The sequence below is a fragment of the Neopsephotus bourkii genome, unplaced genomic scaffold, assembly GCF_033783945.1.
Source record: "Neopsephotus bourkii isolate Nb327-2 ecotype Australia unplaced genomic scaffold, CSIRO-AGI_Nbou_v1 NB_1870, whole genome shotgun sequence".
Classification (NCBI taxonomy): Eukaryota; Metazoa; Chordata; class Aves; order Psittaciformes; family Psittacidae; genus Neopsephotus; species Neopsephotus bourkii.
In genome coordinates, this window is record NW_026902343.1 from 112,735 (window position 1) to 118,734 (window position 6,000).

Genomic DNA, 6,000 nt, shown 5'->3' on the forward strand with positions numbered 1-6,000 from the left:
GTCTGATATGTGACTTAATTCCCATCAATGTTGATCTTAAAGAGCAAGGCCAGTGGAGACTACTTCAATCACATTTGTCTAAAGAACTTGTCCTTATAGTTTAAGCTCTTTTTCCTTCAGCTACTGATTCTCCCATGGGTGGTATGGCAATGTCTGGGGGAGGTGGTTTTTGGTTGTTTGTGGGTCTGTCATTTGGTTGTTTTTTTAAATTAGCCTATTTCAGCCTTTCACAACACGGCTGTTACCCAGGCATCTGTCTTCTGCTCTCCCTGCTCTAAGGTACAGCATCCTGGTAGGGCTTTGTTTCCTGTAGTTACAAATCATTATTGCTGCACCTACAGAGATTTGCTGATGTGCCCCACCCTGACCTCAGCAAGGTGCTTTCAATTCATTAATGCTACTGACACCCAGGCTAATCTTTTACGGAGAAAAACCCAAACTCCTTCCTTTTTTTTACCCCTACTTATGCCTGTCATACTTTCGAGACCTCTAACCCAAGCCACGCACAGGCTGATTTTGCATTTGCAATGTGTCTGCGGGCTATTACACTCTCAAATCCAACTACCCAGGGTTTTTTTTGCTCAGGTTTACATTTTGCTAGTATTTCCCAAGCCAGGAGCTAGCCCTTTTGTGCTGCAAGTTATGCAGTTTTGTTCTAAGTCCCCATACACAGTATACTTGCTTATGTGTAGTGCATAAATAAGACTGCAGCTAACATGAATAACCAACCTCCACCTCCAACACTGAAGCCCAGCTGTCCTGAGTCACCATCCTGCTCCTTGGAGGAACAGCATGCCTTTGGCTCTATCATTAGTGAACCTTTTCCATATTAACTACATGATTTGAACTATGAGTGCCTGTCATTGTAGCTGGACTAATAATACTCATTAGTTGTATTTTGATAAGATTAAGGCTTTTATTAGACTAACATATTCAAAACACTGCATTTAGGGTGTGTTCTGCTCTGCCCGTTAATAATTTCAGCATAACAAAGCTCCTTTTTTCTACTTCCAAAGCTTATGTCAACACAGCGCCAACGCAATGCAATCGGTAACTTAGACTTCATCCTGATTAACTCTCACATTAAAGGCAGCAGTTATCAGGCACCGTATTTTCCTAGAATCTATGCAACACAAAAACAGCAACACAGTTGAAATGATCCAGTGATGAGCACCGTAACAAGACCCTAAGCAAAATAGTATAAACAGTTTAACTTTACAATTAAACACTGTGTTTGCTGCTTGTTTCTATTTTCCCATCCCCACCTCAGTCAGAGAAAACAAATACTGCAACCACTGTTAATTAAAGATTTCTTTAACAACAAATGTGCCAAATAAGCCACTTTGCACATAGCGGGGCATGAACTCTATTCTTCACATGCAGCAAATTGTGCCACCCAATAAGTAGCATTAAAATGGTAATGTCAGCTCCCTGAGCCCTTAATTGGCTGAATCAGAGAGCCAGGAGCATGCTTGTGCAATCAAGAGACCCCTGTCTGCCTTAAATGCTGAGTTTTAAACAGATGCCTTAAAAAGAAAAAGGGAGGGAGAAGCCAAGGGAAGGGAACATAAAAGGATTTCGCAAATAGGCTAATCTGAGCCTCTGCATGCATAGATGCAGAAAGAAGATATTCTCTGCCAGCGCTACTTTGAAGTCTTTTGACCTGGACAGCATGGATCACAGGTGGCAGCTTACGCAGGCACCCTTATGCGAGGGAAAAAGAAATTCATGGACAAGCCTTCTGTGTTCACATTTTCTAGTTATAGGGTTGGTAACACGCGCTAAGTCTTATGCCAGAACTCTCGAACGCTGCTTTTGTAAATGAAATTTTTCCCATATGACTTCCATGAGGAAAAAAAAAAAAAAGAAGAAACATCTTATCTACACACACTCTAAGTTACAAGGACCTGGCAATTTAGTTTGTGAAGGGTCTCGCATTTCTTCCCTGTATCCCCAAAATAAATACTTTTTACACATTTTCAGACTTTGTGGAAGAAAACCAGATTGTGGTGTCGGATGTGGGAGATAGATTTCTGCTCATCTTTGTGGCTTCTGTCTACTGCCTTCCTCAGTTAGCACAAAAAAGCTTTCACCGAATGCAACCTTCAAAGAATTGCCAAGTTTGATACTGTTCATAAGTGCAGAGCAAGCTTCATGCTTCCTGACCTCTGCTATCCAGCAGTTCCCAACACAGGAAATGCCTCACCGCTTTTCTTCCCCTTCAGAGAAGCCAGAGGACTCAATCCAGAGATCCCTAGCTTCCAGAATAGGTGAAGTACAAGCAAACCCAACTCACCAGGACCCTCCCTCCCAGTAAACAGGGAAGCCTCTGCCCTTTAACCTCGTGTTTTGCTTCCTTCCTTTTACATGAGATTCCTATCTTTTAAATAGGGCTAGAAAGGCTAGCAGGGAAGAAAGCTTCCAAGGGGTGTATCCAGGGACGGGGCTAGGAAGAGGTCCCTGCAGCAGGCAGGAATTAGCCCCAGCCCAACTTTGCAGGGGGCACGAAGGAGTTTTATGGGACACTGAGAGTTCTGTAGAGGGCTCCTGGACTCTTACACCAGAAGCGGGAATCACGGCAGAAATATCCCAGCTAGAATTCCCAAAATATATTTCCCAGGAAATGGAAGAGCAGAAATGCACAAGAGGAAAGGCTGAGTCCCTTCTAAGCAAAGAAGGCAGGTACAGTTTGTGCACTATGCAAACAGCAAAAGGTATTTCGCAGAGGCTGGTGAACCCATGCGGAGTGATTTGTACAGGGTTACAGCATGCGACAAACACTAATCAAAGCACACAACATACAGAAACCCAACACCTCAGTTGTCTAAGCACAGCATGAGGGCAGGCAAACTGCATGGGAGCAGAGTCCTCACCAGATTTGTAGCAAGGACGCCATGTAGGGGGATGCTCACAGGTGCAGGCTGAGTCTCTGCTTCCAGCTGTATTAGAAAACAACGGTCTTGTTCAACATCTTCGTCGCTGACATGGACAGTGGGATTGAGTGCGCCCTCAGCAAGTTTGCCGATGACACCAAGCTGTGTGGTTCGGTTGATACGCTGGAGGGAAGGAATGCCATCCAGAGGGACCTTGACACACTTGTGAGGTGGGCTGATGCCAACCTCATGAAGCTGAACCGTGACAAGTGCAAGGTCCTACACCTGGGTCAGAGCAATCCCAGACACAGCTACAGGTTGGGCAGAGAAGAGATTCAGAGCAGCCTAAGGAGAAGGACTTGGGGGTGCTGGTCAATGAGAAAATGAACATGAGCCGGCTTCAGTGTGCGCTCGCAGCCCAGAAAGCCAACCATATCCTGGGCTGCATCAAGAGAAGTGTGACCAGCAGGTCCAAGGAGGTGATCCTGCCCCTCTACTCTGCTCTCATGAGACCTCACTTGGAGTATTGTGTGCAGTTCTGGTGTCCTCAACATAAAAAGGACATGGATCTGTTGGAACAAGTCCAGAGGAGGCCACGAAAATGATCAGGGGACTGGAGCACCTCCCATATGAAGATAGGCTGAGAAAGTTGGGGTTGTTCAGCCTGGAGAAGAGAAGGCTGCATGGAAACCTCATAGCAGCCTTCCAGTATCTGAAGGGGTCCTATAGGGATGCTGGGAAGGGACTCTTCATTAGGGACTGTAGTGATAAGACAAGGGGTAACGTGTTCAAACTTAAACAGGGGAAGTTTAGATTGGATATAAGGAAGAAGTTCTCTACTGTAAGGGTGATGAGGCACTGGAATGGGTTGCCCAAGGAAGTTGTGAATGCTCCATCCCTGGCAGTGTTCAAGGCCAGGTTGGATGAGGCCTTGGGTGATACAGTTTAGAGCAAGGTGTCCCTGCCCATGGCAGGGGGTTGGTACTAGATGATCTTAAGGTCCTTTCCTACCCTAACTATTCCATGATTTTTATACTATTGTAAAGTGCCTAGAAGCAAAGACAAGTGGCACTCCTAAATGATACCACTGGTTCAGGTCCCCAGGAAGACAGCAGAAATAGTCTGAGTTACGAAACAGTGTCCTAACACAGAAAGCACAGCCTGTTCAACTGTCCCTTGAGCCTTCAGTTAGCGAAGAACTTCAAGTACAGGCAGCAGTCCTAAAACAGCTTTCAAAGACAGCAGTCTACCAGCTATCATCCTCATCTTACTTGCCTTGCTATCTCTAGAAATTCTGTATATCATAGATGAGATTGATGAGCCTGACCTAACTGTAAAAGCCATTGGACATCAATGATGCTGAACCTATGAATATGCAGACTTAAAGACCTTATATCTGACTCATACATATTCCCAACAATAGAATTCCCACTACACCACTTCCTACCTCTAAAGTTGATCACTATGTTGTTACACCAATTGAATTCCCCATCTGTATTACTGTTACTGATGATGACGTATTCCACTCGTGACAAATTCCCACACTAGGAGTAAAAACTCTTGCAAACAATCCCAGGACAACTAGATCAAACATCATTCATCACTACTCAACCACTACAAAGAACCCAATTGGTTAAGAAAGACACATTTCTTAACCCAATATCAGTCACGGGGAAGGGATAGAAAGGAGGACAAAGTCACTGACATGTTGGTCATAATCTTAGTAAGTAAGAAGGAATTCACTAGAAAATTGGAAATCAGCTATTTCTTGAGTGAAGAGATCATGACTTGATTACATTTATTATGCGAAAGGAAAGGATAGTCTACACCCTAATCACACACACAGAGCTTTGAAAGGGCCAATTTCATTAAACTCAAAATGATTATAAGTCAGTGAGGACAAAAAATATAAATAGAAATTATTCTGTTTTCATGTGCCTTTTTTCTTTTCTAAAAAACCCAACACCAGATGCCAAAAGAAACACCATTTCACAAAAGGAAAAAACATCTCTATTTTTGCTTTATAACAGGCTTGCCAGTGTTCCTTAAAGGGAAAGCAACTAAAACAAATATTTTTAATTATCATTTGAAAACTCAAGAGGAAGCTAATGGTAATCAATACATGACAGAATTTGAGAACTGTAGAGTACAGATAAGGGAAGTAAAAGGACCATAAAAGGAAGTCTGTGACCAATGTAATTGAAACAATCTGGGGAGTTATTCTTTTCAAAGACACCACCTACATCTTACTAGCAAATGAATCCATTTAGTAGATTTATCCATATTAGTAAGCCATTACTAGACACAAGTGGTAGAATTGATAATAGAAAAAGGCAATAGTGTTCAACAAACACTCACATCCCACATCTGGGAGAGAGCCAGACGACATACAGCTATCAGGATGAAATTCACAACATCATGACAATTTTGGAATGTAAAAATATCAGCTATGAAAGATTACACCATATTACCCTAACTTCATCTTTTATTAATGCCTATCAACAGGAGCTCAGAGAAACTAGTGTTTAGTTTTCAGGGGACCTTGCCAGCATTATGGCCTGCTTATCGGCAAAGACATCCTTCTTAAACACTTCACTCTGCAGTCCATGATGTCTGATTAAGTAGGACAACACAAAAAAGGAAAATCAGTTTAGGCCATGATAAATGGATTAAAGACATACCTGAGGAAGGGAATCCTCTATGACAGCAGAGCATTCCCACTGCAGCTCCACATTGGCTGTTCCTGGAATATGCTGTGCAGCATTTTGGGGATCTGAGGAAAAGAAAATAAACAAAAATTTGCCAGGACCTCTGGTTTCTAGGTGCCACCATATATAAGAGAGCAATAAATAGGAGAGGTCAGCAAAAATAAGACCCATCTAGATGATTTGGCAAGCTGTGCCAATGCAGCCCCAGGGAGCTGCAGGGGGAGTGTGATGTGTCCTGCAGCACAGGAACATCAGCTTGAGTAAAGAACTGATGCTTCAACCTGGTGCCCCACCAGTCTAAAGCCATCTTCCAGTGCTGTACCTTGGAAGTCTGGGAAAAGAAGAAAGTTAAACAAAAATAATTATTTAGAAATTTGTAAGCATATCTGATGATAAGAAATGGGTTGGACAGGGCCTGG

The 6,000-nt window shown here is 43.1% G+C and overlaps 1 long non-coding RNA gene across 1 annotated transcript in view; it reads right to left on the reverse strand.

The window, feature by feature from the left end:
* The window catches only part of LOC133207358 (uncharacterized), a 70,942-nt gene extending 65,322 nt beyond the window's left edge, over positions 1 to 5,620 (reverse strand). The window contains exon 1 of the long non-coding RNA XR_009724022.1: positions 5,555 to 5,620. This is a non-coding gene — a long non-coding RNA (uncharacterized LOC133207358). The remainder of the gene's footprint in view (positions 1 to 5,554) is intronic.
* Positions 5,621 to 6,000: the final 380 nt, after the last annotated feature.